At 27.8% G+C, this 21429-nt stretch overlaps 1 pseudogene; it reads right to left on the bottom strand.

Annotated features, from left to right (window-relative positions):
- Positions 1-12282: 12282 nt before the first annotated feature.
- Positions 12283-14658, bottom strand: LOC132933652 (uncharacterized; annotated as a pseudogene).
- Positions 14659-21429: the final 6771 nt, after the last annotated feature.

Genomic DNA, 21429 nt, shown 5'->3' with positions numbered 1-21429 from the left:
GCGCGGTTGTGCGTGCCAAGAGAGCTGACGAAGCACATTGCTCGACGTATAATCGAAACCAAAAATTTAGTTTGTGGTTGACGTCTTATTTCAATTAATGTCACTTTTTAATAAATCGGGTAGGCAACCTAATGCACACGACGACAACTGATATCAGAGTAGGAACGGGAGGTGAGGTGTTAATGGGAAACAGGATGTTACAATTTAGTTATTGGGGGGGGGGGGGGGGGGAGTCCCTGTGGTCGATTCGGTTTGGTGCAATGACCAAAGAGCTCACATGAGTTGGCTAAACCTTATTATTAACTTAAAACCATTGAAGTCTTGACGTCGATCCGGACTGTCGGCCCAAAGTGGAGACACCCGTTGTACTTGGACTCTAAAGACCCGGGTGGCCCCCTACACACTACGGCGAGTGCTGGCGGACTTACGTGGGAGTAGTTGGCACTTGAGAAATGAAAATCGGGGCGGCCTCCCACACACTACGGTGAGTGCTGGCGGACCTACGCGGGAGTAGGTGGCACTTGATAAAGTTGAGGGTCACAGTGTACGTACACGCCGCAGGATCAGGTCACCCACAGAATGACAATAGTATAAGATGAAATAATAACTCACGGTGTACGAATGAAAATGATGGACGTTTATTTGAAAAATAATGTTGATGCCGTTGCACTAACGGCGTCCGGTATCGTCGCAAGTACCGCAATAATAATAATAGTTTTTGGTCACAATAACCACACAGTACGATTGTACAAATTTATTACAAAATATAATAATAATAATAAAGATTGGGGTGTACCAAAAAAGTACTAACACCCGACAGTAAAAAGGTGAAGAACGAAAATATAATACAATAGCGGAATAATAAAAAATAATTAGCGAACGACGAGAGAGAGAAATCAAAATATGACAAAAAAGGGCGTTGGCCGCAATAATTGATAAAGAAAAACACAAGAAATATTAAGATAATTTACATATAAACAAAGACAATAAATATGATGACTCTAATAATCAATAATAATAATAATAATAATACACAAGGAATCACGATAGGAAAAAGAGTGGAGTGGATGGTGGATGGTGGAAATGACCGATAAGAACAGTCGTGCCGTACTGCCGTCGTGCTCATTAGCATAACACAGTTGATAATTTTCAGTGCCAACACCATTATATACAATAATATAATATATTCACATAAATATATTAGCACCTTCACACTGAACACCTCAAATATTTATGAATTTCAATAAATAAATAATTCCTCAAATGATTTTTTAAAATATTTGGTATTATTTATTTTATGAAATCTATTCCTTGCAACATCATACTAAGCTAATAAATTAAATAACCTACTTTAAAAATTATCATTATCACTCATCTAAAATATGATCATTTTATTATTTTAATTACCTAATTATTTATTAATTAACAAAAAAGACGAGTATAGTTTTAACACTAGAATATATTTTATTGTTAATAAAAGCTATTATCTTATACATTGTTTTTATTTGATACCTTATCTAAATATTGTATATTTGAATAAATTAAATAAATAGTATAAATGGAACGATTTATATGTGTTACATAATTAACTGTATAGCAGAAATGAGTTCCTTGGGTTTTTTAAATTTTATACATTTTTGACATACAGTTAAAGATAATAAATTAAATAATATTTCAATAAAACTAATTTGTTTGTTATTATGTAATAATAGAATCAATAGGAAGTTTAGTGGCAGGTAATAATATGCTGTTTTGAGTTCCTTTCTGGCTGCGTTCTGTCTGGCACCATCTTAATTTAGTAAAAGGAAGATGAACTACAAATAATAATAACTTCGATTAAACATTTTTTTTGTTAGGTCAAGTTAAATTAATCAAATAGTTTACAAGTCGCTTGTACAGATTTAAATTATTAAATTAATTTGCTAGTTAGAAAGAAGTAACAATGAATCATAGGCACAACGCGAAATAACAGAATATTCTAGGAACATTTTCGGTGCTTTTTTAAAAGATTACTATTTATTGGGTGCTTAGTTTTGTAACCAAGTAAGCAACAGTGTTGCTTAGTGTACTAACCTGCACAATTAAACAAATTGTATCCATACAAGTGTAAAGTAAGTAGATTTACAAACTTAAATTGTTATTAGAAACTTGTATACACGTTAATATGTACACTAAATTACAGTTTTTAAAGTTTGTATTTACCCCAGCAAAGAAGATGGACAAATGGACAATAGTTATTACTACACATATTATATACGATTATATTAAATTACAACAATAAATATTATCTGGAATAAAAATAGCATGATGGTTATTTGTATTGTTTTGAAAGTCAAAATAATGAAAAAACTATTTGGAAAAATTGTGTTGAAAATTAAAAAAAAATGTAAAGGGTTTTTTATAATCTTAGGTTCTTGCTTTTTTAGGAATGTACAAACTTTAACCTATTAAAATTATGTAGTTTCGGGTGGACTTTGTGTGTAAATATGTTATATTATGACTTATATCTAATCACTAATCAGTACCGCAGCATTTAGGATTTGTATGACCCAGGATAAAAGATATTATTATGTTTTTCAAACCAATTCCGTAAGTATATAGTAGGTACAGTAAGTTTAAGTTGTGCCTATAAAAGTAATGTATAATGCCAATTTGGAATGATGTCGATCAGTTCGTCCCACTGCAGGTGATATCGGCGCAGGTCATTTAAATGGGCGTGTGTCACATAAATTGACTATGAATACGAACATAAAACTATAATAATTTATAAGAAATAAAATCCAATATCGGTTCGATTTTATAAAAGTATTATGGTGATAATTAGGGCCGACATATATTTTAGGAATTTTCATATATTTATTGGTCAGTCAAAACAATAGGTAGATTATACCAAAATTTCTTTCATAACCGAACGACTCTGTACACAAAAGTTTATTTTGCATATTTTTGCATTTTTAGTACCTACATATTTTAGGATTTTAAAAGATGTTAAGAGCATATTTATTATTCTAATATATTTAACTCTTTGAATCGAGAATCAAAAAATTATAGTAATAATAAATATTAATTTTCTTGTTCCTATCGAAGTTATCAGTCCTGGTTTCTATTTTGGTATACCGTCAATAGATAGTGGTCAATTGATAGCGCAACAATAGATAGTGGACAATGGATCGCGTGGCAGTTGATCGTATACGACAATTGATAGTGTACAACGTTTTTGACAACATTTTCTTTTTATTAAAATAAAAAAATAACATTATCAAATTTGAAATTAAAAAATTAAAAAAATAATTAATTTAATAATATGTGTTTAAAATATATAAAGAGTGAAAGAGGCACAAATATTTTGGTGGATAGTGAATACATGTATCAGAGTGAATGTAATAAGCCCGAAAAAAGCATTACCTAAAACAGCTAAAAAAGCAACTACCTAGTGTTACCTCATTGAAAAGAACTATGCAACGTGTTCGTCAAACTGAGCTATCAGCTCCGTCAAATCTAGTCGTTTTTAATTTTAATAATCCGGAAAAATTTAAATGAACAACTGATGGGGGACTTTTTCTTCACTACGTGAGTCCACTGATTCTAAACGTATTTTAATATTTGCAACAAACATAAATTTTGATTTAATGGAAAATAGTGAAAACTGGTTTTGAGATGGAATTTTTCTAGTGCTCCTTCAATATTTTCCCAATTATACACGATTCATGTGATACATTCAAACGTTATTCTTTCTGTTTATGCTGTACTGCCTGACAAAAAAGAGGAAACTAACAAACGAATTTTTCGAGCTGTTAAATCGATTAATCCTAATGTTAAGCCAATTAGTGTTATGAAAAAGCAGAAATGAATGCAGTAAAATGTGGATTTCCGAATGTAGTTATAAATGGTTGTTTTTTGCACATATCTCAGTGTATATGGCGACATGTCCAAGGAATTGGTTTATCAAAAAAATATAAAGCGGACTCAGAATTTGATCTACATGTCCGCATGTTACCAGCTTTAGCATTCGTACCTCAAGAAGACGTTATTGAATCATTTAGTATTCAAATATGGAACTGTTTTTTTCTTGTGGAAGCAAATTTGCCTCAAACAAATAATTCAATGGAGGGCTGGCATAACTGCTTTTCATCCATGTTGAATTTATCAATTCATCCATCTATATGGAAATTTATTACTGCACTACAAAAAGAAAAACGTGTCAATCGATTGAAAGTTGAACAATTAGTTGCAGGAAATCAACTACCATCGAAACAAAAAAATACAATGATCGAGAAAAAAAACTTAAAAATATATGCAGTGATTATAATAATAGAAGTATAGAAGATTATTTACGAGTGGTTGCACATAATTTTCAACTGCAAGTATAATTTTTTTTTAGGCACTGTTATATTAAATTTTTAATTATTGAGAACTTTGTTTAAGTTAGTTTCTGAAAACCTATTATTATTATTATTTTAACTATAGAGATAAATTATTTGTGAGAACCTTTTATTATTATTTTAATTATTGACAACTTAAAGTTTATTTCTGAAAACCTATTATTATTATTATTTTAATTATTGAGATAAATTATTTGTGAATTATTTTTTAGGTCTTATATTTAATAAGAATTAAAAAAATTAAAAAAAAACATTAAAAATCATGACACAACCAATAGTCGTACACTATCAGTTGTTTATACTACCTATCATTTGTCGCGCGATCTATTGTCAACTATCTATAGGCACAAATAGTAGTGACGTCACGTCAATAGTTGATAAGAACGACGGTTGAAAACAAACCGCTATCACGGTTCACCCCGTTTAAAATACCTGAACGCACAATAACAATTCTTCTTAATTAGTTTCTTTTGTATTCAGGTCAATTTTTTAGCATTCTTACTATCCAAAACGTATTTACTACAAGTTTTTACTTGTTTTTAAGCAATGTCTGCGTTAAATGGATTATAATTTTGTTAGTTATTGAAGAATACAAATTGTGCTATATTTGCCATATTACTGCCATCAATATGACATCAAATAGCATAATTAAAATATCTTCAGTCATTAGTTTTATTAATGATACTAAAATATTTTCCAAGGCAGAAAACTCATTTGAATGTGGTTATGTGGTAAACTTTCATTATTTACATGATGTAGGCATATTAAGTGGTCAAGTACATGCCAGTATGAAAAATAGATTGTATGATGTTAAGGTAAATTAATTTTTCTTTTGATATCATGAAGTACTTACTTACTTTCTTATTTATTTTATGTTTTGATATAGTAAATACTCGAATACCTTTTTTTTCAACTATTTAAAATACTGCTTAAATACTTTTACTGTAAAGTAAACCTAATTAGATTTGTCTGGAAAAATTCACAAAACATTTTAAAAAAAAGTCAATACATATTAAACAATATAAAGATATAATAAATAAAGTACCTACACATAATTACCACAATTAATTTGGAGTAAACACAATGTGAACATACAAATATATTAAAACATACAGTTAGTGTCGGCATGGCACACCAAAGGCCCATGTATCAGTTTTTTAAGGGCCCCCATAAATCATAATGAAATACAAAGGCCCCAAAAAACTTTATTTAACATTTTCATTACCATTTGTCCTTTAAAAAAACATCATTCAAATTCTAATTTTTAGAATTTTTAAGTATACTTAAAGACCATATTTTCAAATTTCTGATATTTTTCTTACTACTTATTTAGTGTTCTGTGGCTATATAACTTCTATTTTTCAAATGATAACTCATTTTTTTTCTGCAAATTATTTAACGGGTGATTTTCTTGAAAATGTTGATATATCTAAATAAAAATCCTAATAAAGATAATCCTTAAATGGTACAAAAAATCTCAAGTATTCAAAAATCTTCGAGAGTATTTAAGAATTCCAAAAATCAGAATTTGAATATAATATGTATAATAATAATAGTGATAATAGCATAATAATAGTGTAAGGATGCTTAAAAAAATCACCCCGTATGATATTAACGCAGCAAAGCCTGACGAGGGGAATAATGATTCATTTGTTTAATATTAAACTATGAAACTATTGAAAAATTTACTCTCTCTCTATTTTACTTTAATAATACATCTATTCCAATTCTGATTTTTGGAATTTTTAACTAGGTACCTATAATAAAAAACCATCGTTTTAATTACTTTGATTTTTCATATCATTTATGGAGAGTCCTGTGGAAATACAAGCTTTTTTTAAAATATTATGTACTAATAGTCCATGAGAATAGGTTTGAAGATATTGGGAGGGCAAAATTACATGAAACTGTAGTAAAATATACTCATAAATTAACATTTTATAATTTGTAAGAATTGACTGGAAACCAAGTTTGTATCATCATATCTATCACGTTTTAAAATATACTCTTTATGTATAGGTACTACAAAATTTCATGATACAGAATTTGAATAAATAAATGTATTATTAAAATTAAGTAGTGCATGCTTGGTAAATCATCCTCTATACAACTAATATAAATTATAATACATTTAAATAAGCTACATATAAACATAAAATCACATGAATAAGTTAATTTTTCTTAATGTATACTTGGTGTGTTTTTCAGGAGATTCAAATGAAAAATGTACATTTTTATTCCATTCAAAAATACTTGGACCATTTTCTCTTAGCCTTCCTTAAAATGACAACTACAAATTTTATTATTTTTGTTAGGTACTGCATCAGCCCGCCTGTAATTATTTCATAAAATAGTATCTTACAAGTGACATTATTCAATAAACAAAAATAAATTCTTCTAGACAACTCTTAATAATTTAAAATTGGAGATTATTTATTTACCTAACAGATTTAGCCCATATTTTGCACTCAACATCTGGAAAACGGAAAAATTTACAATTTTCTCAATTTGATAGATGATAACATAAAGGAACCCACTACTGGACCATTGTACATATCAAGATTACTCAAATATATCAACAACTGTATTCATCAATAATTAACGAAATTATAGTCCGTTTAACGCGGAATTTGTTTAAAAATAAGTAAAAACTTGTAAACAATACGTTTCGGGTAGTTAAAATGCTAAAAAATTAACGTGAATACAAAAAAAACTAATTAAAATTAATTGTTATTGTACGTCTAGGTATTTTAAACGGGGTGAACCGTGATAGCAGTTTGTTTTGAACCGTCGTTCTTATCAATCATTGACGTGACGTCACACTATTTGTGCCTATTGTCGCGCTATCAGTTTACCCCTATCTATTGACATGGATCCTTTATACTCAGTTTATACTCATGTGGTGCATAATAAATCAATCAATTTTATCATTCAATATTTATAAATCAATATTTTCAGTATAATATACAAAAATATAAGTCATTTAATTTAAATTAAAATATTATGATTAATAATTGTTTTTTTTTGTAGAGCATATTTTAGCATAACTGTAGGTATACAGCCCTAGTGAATGTACCTTTCGATGACTACCTACAGTAACTTACTGTCAAAATGTTATTTGATAAGACGTAATTGGACCATTACTGTCACTAGTCACGTGTATTCACCACTGGGTACAACCTACGCCGAATTAAGCTGATCCACAATTAGATTGAACATAATAATTTCGGTTAACATAATAATTTATTTGAAGATAAAACTCAATCGTTATTCCAGACTTGTGAGTTGTTAATAAAATATTTGTTATAGTAGTAAGTGGGTACATAAAGTACACTTTTTTTTATTAAAATTTTTTCTTATTAAAAGCATAAAAAACATTAAATTAAACATAAAAAACCATAAAAAATACAAAAAAAACCATAAAAACAATAAAAAAATAAAAAAACATTAAATAAAACATAAAAAAGCATAAAAATTACGAAAAAAAAAATAAAAAAAACATCTAAAAATTACATTGCAAAAACCGACCTTATATTTTCCTGTTAAAAATTACAAAAAATCTAAACAAATCTGTTAAAAATACAAACGATTTAAACTATTATATATTTTATATATTTTCTCTAATTGTATTATTGATAAGATCATAAAAATAAACGGTGTAAAGTCACGCACACTACTGAAGGTAAAGAGCTCAAGTAGTTCCAAATAACAGACTAATAAGTAATAGTTAATTGAATACATCGTCCGACATGATTAGATAATAAAGGTACAATCAGTCAACAATCAACAATTATTTGTAATAATTTATTACCCATAAAATCATATCTAGTAATAATATTATACTGATAAATACCAAACCCAGTAATTGGGCATATGGTTTTTATATACATTTTAAACTTATGAAACGTAGACCGCGGTGCCCCCAGAAAGTGCTCGCGGTGCCCCTAGGGCACCACGGTGCACAGTTTGGGAACCGCTGCTTTAGGATAATTAGTACCATCAGCTTGTAAAACTTGGCCAGAAATTTGAAATTTTGCTTTTTTAACATTTAAGAAACTATTTTCTTCTTTTATGTTAAAAGTAGTAATCTGATTAGGTGCATTAAGATTTGAGGTTGATATAGGGTAAAATACTTAATCCTGTTCACGGATAATAGCATGGTCATTTTGTGCAAATATATTTTCCATTTATAAGGAAAAAATTTAATAAAGTTTTATATTGCTTGCATTTTTACAAGCCTGTCTTGTGAATAATTTAAAATTCTTAATAAAATCTTAACATAAATGACCACATATAGGTGGATCAGTATAAGTTTGTAATTGTTCAGTGGTGTAATATTAATCATCTTTTCCTAAATAATTAACAATTTCTTTAACCGGAGGGGAATCTCCAAAAGTGTCAAAATATACTTTGTTATTATCATTTTTTAATTAGGCCACCCAATGTGAACCAGGCTGATTAGAATTATTTAAATTTAATATTCCACATTCATTTTTCCAAGTTTTTTTTTGGTAACTCATCTTTCATAAAACAATCTCTACAATTCTTAATATTTTTTCCTGCATTAATAATATCATAATTAGTTAATGGCTTTATTTCTTTCTCCTTTTGTCCTTTTTTTTGTTTTTTTTAAGACTTGAACCAATCTGTAAAGTCTTATTTTCCTAACATTTTCTTCCATCATTTTATCATGTCTTTCTGTCTCATCTCGTTTTAGTTTCTTATCTTTTGCATCAATAACAGTATTTGCAATAGCACTAGCACCTCCGGCTAATGCACTAAGAGCACCTATACCTGCTATGATAAGAGGTAAAAAACTACCTAATTTATCTTTATTTCCAAATTGGGATTTTGTAATTTTTAATCTCACCCTTTTTTTTTATCTTTTTTAGCTTTAGTTAACTTATTATTTTGTCTATCAGTAAAATTAAATTTGTTTTTTCCGTTTCCAATCTGTGTATGCTTTAATTAAATAACTACATCAATTTTTTTTTTCATAAGCTTTTACAAGCTTATTTATTTGAGAATCACTCAAATCTAAATTCATTTAATAGAAATAAAATTCATTAAACAAGTTATTAAATCAAATTAAATTCATACCAAAATACCTTTTTGCTTTCATTGCATTTGTGGTGACATAAGCAGCTGTTTTTTCACCTATAGACGCATTTGGGCTTAAAAACCTATCCCATGCTTTATTTTCCATAATTTTACCTCAAATATGTCTTGTTCCGATATCTTTACGTTTTTTATAAAAATAATCATGTTCCATTGCTGCCATATCTAGTTTATTTACTGGTTTTTTATTTTTTTCTAAATCAGTAAAAAGACCAAGATAATTATAACCAGGCCAATGTATTTCTGGCATAAATTTACTGTTTAAAAAATTATTCATAAGACTTGATCCTTCAACAACTTTCTCGGGCAAACTTGTTACATAAGATATTACATAATAAGTTAGTTTTCCCTGATCCAGATAGTTAAACATCTTATAGGTATTGGAAGTATTGATTTTGATATATTATTATCTAAATAAAACAATGAAATTTCAAATTTTTTATTCATTTAATGCAGAAAAATAATATAAGCTTAAAAATTAAAATTCCTATTAAATTTTTTTCTTATTAAATATATATAAATATAAAAATGTCTGAATTAAAAATGCCTAATTCAATTGATTCAGTAGAGTTAAAAGTGCGATTAAATAAATATGGATACAGGTATAAATGTTATTAAATTATCAGAACTGGCCACTGACAAAAATATGAAGTTACTGCTTTTGAACTTCTTAACATAAGTGGACAGGATAAAGTATCTGTTGTATTGGATAATAAATATAAGCTCTTTTTACCAGATAGATTTTTTTAAATTATTTTTGGAAATATATATGAAATGAATGGTAAAGAGTGGTCTACACTTTACCTTTATTACAGATATAACAAAATATTTGATAATGGAGATTTATAACATCGTATAGAGTTTGAAGGTAATTCTCTAGACAAAACTGTAATCAATGTTTTAAAGCAATTGAACGCAGAAGATTACAAATACAAATATATACAAATATCTGATCTAAATATTAATGAACTTTATAAAATATCATCATTTAAAAAAATAGATACAAAATATGGTGAAAGAGTTTCTGTTTTATTAGACAATAGATATATGCTATTATTGCCCTATAGGTTTGGAAATAGTATTACTGAGCTAGATATAGACAGATATGATGGTGAAATTTGTATGATATATAAAGGTAAAAAAATCTTGAGAATAGGAAATCAATCCATTTGATAGAATTTGAATAACTTATTAACATTTTTCGTTAATAAATGAAATTAATTAAAATCATAAATGGGTCTATCCATTTAGAACATTATATGCATAATGAAAAACAAAATATGTCCATTGGATTATATACTTTGGCATTTACCAATTCTGATAATTTAATTAAAATAGAAAATGATTGCTAAATAACAATTAACAATGACATAATTAACATCAAAAATGGTCTTTAAACTATTGAAAAGCTGAACAAATTAATTAATCCAATAATTGTCTTTTTTTTCGATAAAAAAATAAAAATAGAATCCCCATGTTACTATAATTTGAATGAACACTTAAAAAAATATTTGGGCTTTAAAGACATAAACTTTGTAATAACAAGTATCAAAAGAATGATTTACTATCCTGCTTCAGATGAAAAATATATAAATATAGAGAAACAATGTGAATTTAGATTAGGTCGAAATGGTCAAATCCCACTAGGTACAACATTTATAGGTATTTATTCAATAGGTGAAATTGAAAATTTATTTAATTCATTCGGAGCTAAATTTGTGGCTAATTGTTTTAAAATAAATCTTGAAGTAAATAAAAATGCATTAAAAATAACTGCTTCAATTTGTCTGTGTTTTGATGAATATTTATCAAATTGTTTAGGTTTTGATTTTATAAAACATATGATCCCTATAAATAAAACATGGCTTAAAGGGAAAGAAATAGAATTAGGTGTTGAGTATACACCACCAGATATTGCTTATACAGTAATAGGAATAAGGCAGCTCTCCCATTAGCACGACGCGATTGACGCGACGCAACTTAAAAAAAAAACCATGAAACTGTCGTACGCGACGAGTTTCGCGTAGAATCGCTCATTCACGCGATCGAAGTCGCATCAACAATATTGTGCTACTGTATTATTTTTCAGTTCGTATATTTAAACAGTATATTATAACAGTTTGTCACCCGCATCATCTTTGTACCTATTGAAAATGGAATCGGATAGTTCAGATGATAGTGTGATAGTGATGTGGTCTTATTTAAAAAGTAAAAAAAAAAACGTAAATTTTGGATTCATCCCTACTTAGCAAATAATATCAACAGAAATGCGTATGTTGCTTCGAGAGAACTATTATTACATCCAGAATTTTTTCAGTCATTCTACAGAATGAGTAAAGAAAGTTTTTCAGAACTTTGCAACTTGCTTGAACCGGCCATCAGCCGAAAAGATACTCATTTTAGAAAATGTGTCGGAGTTGAAGAAAGACTTCTAATAACAATAAGGTATGTATTGTATACTCGTATATTCACGCGTTATGATTGTTATTAAATAATAAAAACTTACACTGTACGTTGTAATAAATAAATATTGTAAGCATCAAATATTGTGCATAAACCTGTTAAAAAATCATATAGTATAAATGGACTATGTCATCTAAAAATAATAAATAAAATAAGTGAGATACAATTTTTAATTTTTAATACTTCAAGAAAACTTAAAAATAATTGTTGACATAAAATTGTTTATTAAAAAAATTTAGATTTTAAATGTTATAGAAAATGTATAAATATACGTCTTAATTTAAAAAAACAGAAATGCGATTCATATATAATATATATATTATTTTTTTGTAAGATATTCTTGCATATCGAGTGGTATACAAGACGTGTTTGGATTGATCTGTACTTGTTCAATGTTACTCAAATTTAGCACACATTGGTACTCTTGTAATGTTTGTGTATGTTGAAAGTTATTTGAATTTTGTATGTACATGGGTGAAGTTAAAACTGAACTAGATTCAGAACCGTATGATGTTACACTTGATGAATAGTCAGAATAGTTTTGTGAATGAGTTGAATGGTTTGAAATAGGTCGAATAGGTTGGAAATGGTCAGCTACTCCGGTACTTGAGTCTCCCAAAATATCATCTATTGTATCTAACATTTTACGTTTGAATTTCCTCATTTGGATGTCGGTCATTTGATGTATTTCAGGTAACATACTGTTTTCTTGGATCATCTTCTTTTTTGGAATTTTGTTTTTTAGTATTAATATAATCAATAAAACATTGATCTGCAGCATCTGAAGTGTTTGTCTTTTTTTTTTTAAGTTTTGGAGTAAATACTTGTTCGTTACTTGATTTAGTCATGTTGAAACTTTCTGCAGTCGATTCGAATTCATTTTCTTCGGTGTTTTCAACTTCATCATTTTCATTAACTTCATCGTCCATCACATTCGGAGGGGAAGGAATATTTCCCGTACTATCTACACTTCTGACTCCTTTAATATACGGTAAAATAAATTGCATATGTTAAGTCATATAGTATACTTTACAATCTTTTCTTCCGGAACCACTTGGTGGTATTTGTCTCCTTACAAACACTGTACGAAGGTTCCTCCATTTTTCTTTGCAGTTTTCCGCTATAAGGAATTTATATGGTAATTAATATTTATATCATAATTAGAGCTCTAAAATGTCATGAAATTAATTTTATAATGAATAATTATAGTATTTATACAAATCATAATATTAAAAAAAATTTTTTTTCAGATATTTGTCTACAGGTTGCAATTTTAGTGCCTTGGCATTTTATTTTATGAGAGGTAATAACACTGTCAGTAAAATCGTTGCTGACACAACAAGAAATATATGGGAATGTTTAAAAGATTTAAATAAACAATTTTAATATAATATAATATAATAAAAAAAAAATGGCTATTTTATGATGTACTATAACATTGACCACAAACCATTTAAATATGTATAGAAATGTCAAATAAGCATCTAAAAGTATATTAAGACTAAAAATAACATTTTTGTTTAATTATCTATAGGTGCTATAGGTAGGAAGCACATTAGAATACAAAAGATTCCAAAATCTGGTTCATCTAATTTTAATTATAATTCGTACCACTCACTGGTACTTATGGCGAGTTGTGATGCAGATGGTATATTTACAACAATTGATGTTGGTTAGGCAGGGAGAAATAGTGACGGTGGAGTTTTTAGAGCTTGTTGTTTAGGCCGATGGTTAGATATAAATGGTCTTGATATACCAACAGGCATCAAATTACCTCACGACCAAGGGGATATACAAATGTTTCCATACTATTTAGTCGCGGATGAAGCATTTCCTCTTAAGTCCTATTTGATGAGGCCTTATCCAAGAAGAGTACTTGATAACAAAAAGAGAATTTTTAATTATAGATTAAGTAGAGGAAGAAAAACAATCGAATGTACTTTTGGGATGATGGCTAGTAAATTTAAGGTACTAAGTACACCAATTATATGTGTAAATAAAGAAACAATAAGCAGTATTATACGATGTATGTGTGTATTACAAAATTTTATTCGGATTAGAGAAGGTAGAGCTTATCAACCGCAGTACCATAAGGAAACTGAAATGAATATAAATATTGGAATGAATTTGGAATTAGAAAATGAAAACAACAATTTACCAACCAGAAATTCGGCATCCAGACTTAGAGATTATCGTCTTACTACTTCATACAAGTGGCGGCGGATACAACCACAATCTGCATTACCTTGGCAATGGAATTATTGTACGTCGTAAAATAATAGTATTTATCTTATATAATATTTATTTTTTTTTATAATAAATATTATGTTAGGTCAGTTTATATTACTTATTAGTTATTAATTAATATTAAATTACTATTGTAGATTATTTTTACTTAATACTTTAATAAATAAATTAATATAAAAAATTATTTATATATCAATATATACTACTTCATACTATATTTACTTAATACTTATTTATTATTATTAAATTACTATTGTAGATTATTTTATTCAATGATTAATTATAAACGCGTACCTTTGTCCTTTAACGATTTTGCCACATTTTCCCATGCCAAATCTGTTACATCTCGTTTTGAATAGTCGGATAACTTATAATTGTACAAACAAGGGTGTTTTTCAATTTCTTCCACAAGTTTAATGTTGTAAACGGGATCGTCTTTTTTGGCCATATTTACCAACATCGCAGACGACCGTTGCAATGAAACTGAACATGTTCAGTCGCGCGCGATTTTTTACGTCGCAGTCGCTTCAACAATAGTCACGTTGTATGTATGGGAGAAGTACTATTTATAAACATTGGAAACACGGACGCGATAAGAATCGCCAGTTTCGTCAGTTGCGTCGCGTCAATCGCGTCGTGCTAATGGGAGAGCTGCCTAAAAACTCCAACATTTTACACTAAATCTTTCTTAAAAGATATAAATGGCGTTATTGAAACAAAAAATAGTAAAACTATAATACCAAAACAAAATTACACCATTGGTCAATTAAATAAATTACTACCATCAAATATAAAAATACAACAAGAAAATAACTTTATTTCAATTATATCTAATGACTATTATTTATTGGATGAAAATTTAAGAATAAGCTTAGGATTAGGTAATATTTATATCCATAAGGATATTGGATCGGATATTATACTTGGTAATTATTTCAAAAATTATCGAAGTACACTGTGACATAATTTATTTAATTCTAAAAATATAAACATAGGTATAAATAATCTAACGCGTGCCCGAAGAAGGCCAGAATAATCTGACCGTGTCAGAATTATTAACAAAACCCATAAATTCTAATAAATTATCAGTCTTGCAATTTTATTTTATTTTATCAAATAATGATATATTTTTAGAATTATGGAATTATTTATTTAATAAAAAAGAAATATTAATTACCTACTTAGAATATATTGAATTTTATAAATAAAAATAATAATAAAATCGTGACCGGAAAAACCAATCACGATTTTAGATATCAAAAAATTAATTTTATAGAGTTTTTAAATGAACATAAAAAAGCATATGAACAAATAGATTATAATATAATTTAACGAACCAAATTCAAGAACATTGCATAGTAAAAAATGGTTAATATTGTCAGTAGATTCTTTCAAAGAATCGATTATGATATTAAATAACAATAAATCTAAAGAAGTTAGAAGATTTTATTTAAACATAGAAAAAATAAAATAAAATTTTAATAACTGATAATTTATATTATTAGAAATTATTATAAACATTTTATAGAATTATAAAAATTCTTTGTACGATATTTAGATAATTTTATATAAATATATATATCTTAAATAAATGGATTATTGCAAAAAATGTAAATCACAAACTGGAAGTATAGGTATTCCTGAATTTATTAAAAAAAATAATAAATATAGGAGATTATCAGTATGTAAAATATGTAATACAAAGAAGAATAATATATCAAAACCACCAGAACTTATAGAAGCTTATGAATTATTAAAACCAGCTAGAAAACATTTTGAAACAAGACATTTTATACAAAGAGGTATAAATGATACTCGGCAAGCTGATTTGTACTGTTTTTATAGGCTGAAGTCTAAAAATAATGATTCCAATTACAATTTAAGGAATAAACATAATGAAATTAAAGTTAATGATAATCATAAGACATTGTATAAAGCTAATAATGGTTTTAAATATATTCTTAATGTTATTGATACATTTTCTAAAAAAGTTTATTCTGTAGCTTTGAAAACAAAAAGTGGATTGGAAGTATCTGAGGCATTTTCACAAATATTTAAACATAATGTACCTAAAAAATTACATGTAGATAAGGGTAAGGAATCCTATAAGAAAGATTTAAAACAATTACTAAATAAATATAACATGACAATGTATAGTACAGGTACCGATAAAAAGGCATCTATAATTGAACGTTTTAACAGAACATTAGGTGATAAGTTAAAAAAAGTACTTTATTTAAACAATGTATGGATTACTGAATTACCAAAAATTATTAAGACATATAATAATACATACCATAGAACAATAAAAAGGAAACCTGCTGATGTAAGTAAGAAAAATGAAAATGATCTACTCTCTACTGTTTATAACTATGATATTAGTAATTCTAAGCTAAATTTGAAATAAATGATAAGGTTAGATTATCCTCAATAATTGATGTATATAGAAATAAATTAAAAACAAATTGGTCTAAGGAAATATTTACAGTTGAAAATGTTATTAAATCAAATGTTGTTATTATAAAATTTACGATACAGAAGGTACAGTTTATGAAGAAGAATTACTTTTATCGTTATTATAATTTGTATCCGTATGGTATTGTATCGTAATCTGGTAATATTATTCTTTTATCATATTCAAAGGAGAATTTTTTTGTAACTGTTTTATAAACTAAAGTTTTATTAAGTGGATCACGTGTTATTTGATTGTTTGATTCTATTCTAGTTCTATATCATTATTATTATTATATTCTTCAATTAATTTTATCATTGCTTCCCCATTAAGTTTTAATTAATTTTGATAATTTAAAGTAAAACCCTTTATAACCGTTTTAAATTTATTATCATTTGTTTTATAATAATAACTTTTAGGACCTGTAGATGCCCCAATCTGTTATATGTACATTTTCACCTAATTCATCAGTCCATTCTCCCAACATTGTTCCTGTTTAAATTTTATTGGAACCATTATCTATATAGAAAATAGAATCGGTAGGTATCAAAATAAACTACAGCTCTACCTAGTTTATCTAACATTTTATATAATCTTAATCTTGCACTAGATGTTGTAAATAAAGCTATTATAATATTTGTATTATGAAAATTCTCAACGTAATAATTTTTATAATTATAACACATTAGTAGGGTAAAAAAAAGATTTCTGGAACCACAACCTGCAAGCACATCTATATTCAAACCGATGATTTTTACAAAGACCTGGAGAATAATTCCAATTTACTCGATCGAATGGATACATCAGACTTACCACAAGATCATCCATGTTACATTGCTGAGCAAAAGAAAATCCCAGGTTTGTTTTCCGATGAAACAAATTCAGAGGTTATGACGCATTTTTGTGGGCTCAGAGCAAAGTCTTATTCATATAAGATCTATGGCAAGGAGAAGATTAGGGCGAAAGGAATCCACGGGCATGTAGTCAAAAACCATATGAATTTCAACGATCATTATCAATGTCTGATTGGTGATACAACCTTGGATGTGAAGACGGAGTATGTCTCTATCTGTTCGTTCAAACATCAATTGAAGACCATTCAATCAACCAAATTAACTTATAATAGTTTCGATGACAAGAGGGTTTTACTTGAGGATCAAATACATACCTTGGCTCACGGCCACTACTCTATAGAGTGAGTTAGAAATAATTGCATATTTTAATTTATCGTACTTTAAATATTTCTGAATTGTATAGGGAGACCAGAACACTAGATCAAGCAGAAGCCGAATTAATGCAACTTCCGGAAGCCGAGCTAAACATCTTTCATAGTAAATGAATTGTTTTTATATTGTAAAATATCACTGTAGATAAGATTATTATTTTTTTTTATTTTGTAAAATATCCCTGTAGATATTAAATGTTTGTAAAGTATCTCTGTGGATATTATATTTATTATTATTGAATTGATTCTAGTTAGGATAGGATAGTATAAAGAAATAACTCATTGGTATAAAAAATAAATAAATATGATATTTATTTTTACAAATTATTTACAAACCATTTTCTTAGGCTAAATACTTTATAAAATGAACATTGTTTATGATTGAAATCCATATGAAAAATACAGCATGGTAAAGTTTCTTCATCACATATTTGGTCTAGTGGAGGGCACCCCATGTCGTCAATATTGATGATCCCGATGTGAGGAATATACTCTAAAAGAAGTTGTTTTTTCTGATCGCCTTTAACGTATATGAAACTGATCTTTAACGAAATCAGTACTCTACCTAGTTCTTCATACTCAACATCCCCATATTCCAAAGATAGTGTGGTATCACCCGTATTAGACAATACGCGGTAAACCAACTATACGCCTTACCCTCGTATTCTCTAGTTAATGACACTCTCTAAAGTTAATTAGAATGGCACTGTCAACTCGTTGAGGTACGATGGTATGCGCTTGTCAATTCTTAGTTCGTTCCTATCTAGTTGAAATGACTCAAAGATTACATATACCTTGGCACTATTCAGTTTAATAAAACTTCATTGACACATATTACGTATATATCCCGGTGCTGTTCCTATAAAAGGTAAGAACGTAAGAATGACTAAAATAATGTTTAACTCGGGTTTTAAAAAATTTTATAATTATTTTGTAGTTGAAAATTTATAAAATGTTCAACTTTTTTAGCTAATTATTGAAAATTTAAAACGAGGTTTCACGTTAATAGGTAATATATAAATTACTTTATTAAAAATAATATCATCAAATATACTTGGTAATAGCCTGACTGGCCGTTTTCGCTCAGAATCATTTTTCTTATATAAATATACAATGATATTATATCATTGAATTCAAATTTAACACCATCCATTACAGTGACCTACTTGTAACCTACTGTACAGTAGAGCAACATCCAATTGCCCACCTTTTTTTACTTGTGATTATATTTTACTCATTTTTATATTACCACTGTAATTATCTTATTGTGTTTGTGAAAATTCAGCTTGATGCTTTCTGACAGGCTGATTACATGGGTTATTATTATGACCATTTTATTGAGGCCAGTGGCATAAATATCCTATTCAAAACCAAGTGTTAATTGTAAATTTGTTATAATAAACAAGGTTTTGTTCAATATTTTTTATTTAAAATAGCACTTTTGCCATAATAATATTTTTATAATTTAAAAAAAAATAAGTGCATTGCATTATACTGCATATTTGTGCTTTTTTTAGTGAATACATATGCAAAAATATATTTATTTTTTAGCGTATAAATTTCAAAGCCCTGAGTTATAAATATTTAATTTCGCAGCACGTTTTTCCACGTACGTTTCCGATGCGTAACAGCTCGCAGCTCGATGCGTAGCAGAATATCCTCGTTTGTCGTGTAGTCTTTTATTTAGATTCTGTCGGTAACATAATAAAATAAAAATAATAATATTTAACTGCGCAGTACGTTTATTGAGTTGTTGGAACGCATACCAGAGTGCCGTCTTATACGGATTACTTATACAAACAAGTGTAATTTTTATGAAAAAAAAAAAACATCAAAAAGGTCGAGTAAGAGTTGATGTTATAATATATATATAGTATTTACACAATATATCAGCTATATTGTGTGTGTCTAATATGGATACGATTAATCATAATAATAACGTTTCGGATTTTCAGGAACGAACAATGGTGCTATGCTTCGTACGGTTTTAGACGATTTTACACAGCCCATAGGTATAAGTATAATATAATAACATAATGCCCGAATGCCGGTACCATATATGGGTATTTCCAACCCTTATTTTATAAAACATCTGCTTAGTATCGTCGTATGACGTAGTAGTTTTATTGAAGAATCTCGGAAAAAATGAATCTTTTTTCTTCGAAAAAATATTGTACAAGACATTCTTAAAAATCATACAAAAATTAAAACTAAGTTTTGAATTGGAAATACGTTTGTTGGGAATTATATTGAATATTGAATAAAACATTGCATTAATATGCTTAAAGTTTTTAAATATACAAAATAATACTAAACATTTAGTAAAATATTCAACATATTATACATTATTGTACTTTGATTATATGTATCATGAAATAAGTTTGTATCGAATTTGATTTTGAATATACAACTTCCTAAGAATAAATATTCTGTAAATCCATGGAGTTCTGAGCCCTAATTATTTTTTATTTATTATCTTGTAACTTAGAGGCAGTTGCTCGATGTAAACGTATTTTTAAACACGTACTTAATACAACATTTAAGGAATTATTGTACTGTTTCCGTTTTACAATTATTGTTATGTGAATGCTTTATATTTATATATATATGTATATCATAATACACATTGTATGTCTAGTAGGTATGCGTATTAAAAGAAAAAAATTTACTCAGCCCTCTAGTACACATTAATCAAACTTTTGAGAGTAGACCCGCCAACACAAACAGGACTTTGAATTACCGGCCTCGATTCCGGTACTGGTTCTCCAAAAATAAAATAGCTATAACGGTTCGGTTTTGGTTTTTGATTAAAAAAAAATAAAAATACCCACCTTTCCGAAATACATGAACTAATTGGCTTGAAATTTATATGGGATGGTTAGTGTGCTGTGTATTTATATACATTTCAATAATATTAGATAAAATGTAAAAATATGCATTAATTTTGAAAAATATTGTTTTTTTAAAACATAAGATATGCAATAAATTTGTAGTTATAATATAATATTATATTACATTTGTAGAGAACAATTTATAATTTTTTTTTTAATTTGTTTGGCTTTAAGGGTTGGACATTGAACCAAACCCAAAAATCTAAACTCTATGTGCGTTATTACTAATGATTATACCATCTTTTAAAATCATGTTTAACGATAGAGAAAATAAAGCACGAGAAAAGCCATTAATATATAACAATAGTAACGACTTGCCGCAGTCGAAGCATAATATAACTCAATATGATTATTATATAACGAGAAAAAATTTGTATGAAGATAATCATCAAAATAATAACTATATTGAATAATAACTATAATAATAATAATAACGACGATATTATAATATAATAAAATTGAAAAATATAAAATATTATATTATATTATGATAACATTAGAGCTTAATGTGGTGGTCAGGTTACTTCCGGGACCAGCAGCACACGTTAAGCGGCGGCGGCAGCAAAGGTAGGCGAGCTACGTGTAGGTAAATATTATTATATTATATATCAATGTGTGTTATTGAAAAACAGTCGATAAGGAATACAACAA

Source organism: Metopolophium dirhodum, chromosome 1 (genome assembly GCF_019925205.1).
Source record: "Metopolophium dirhodum isolate CAU chromosome 1, ASM1992520v1, whole genome shotgun sequence".
Classification (NCBI taxonomy): Eukaryota; Metazoa; Arthropoda; class Insecta; order Hemiptera; family Aphididae; genus Metopolophium; species Metopolophium dirhodum.
This window is presented reverse-complemented; position numbering and strand designations above follow the sequence as displayed.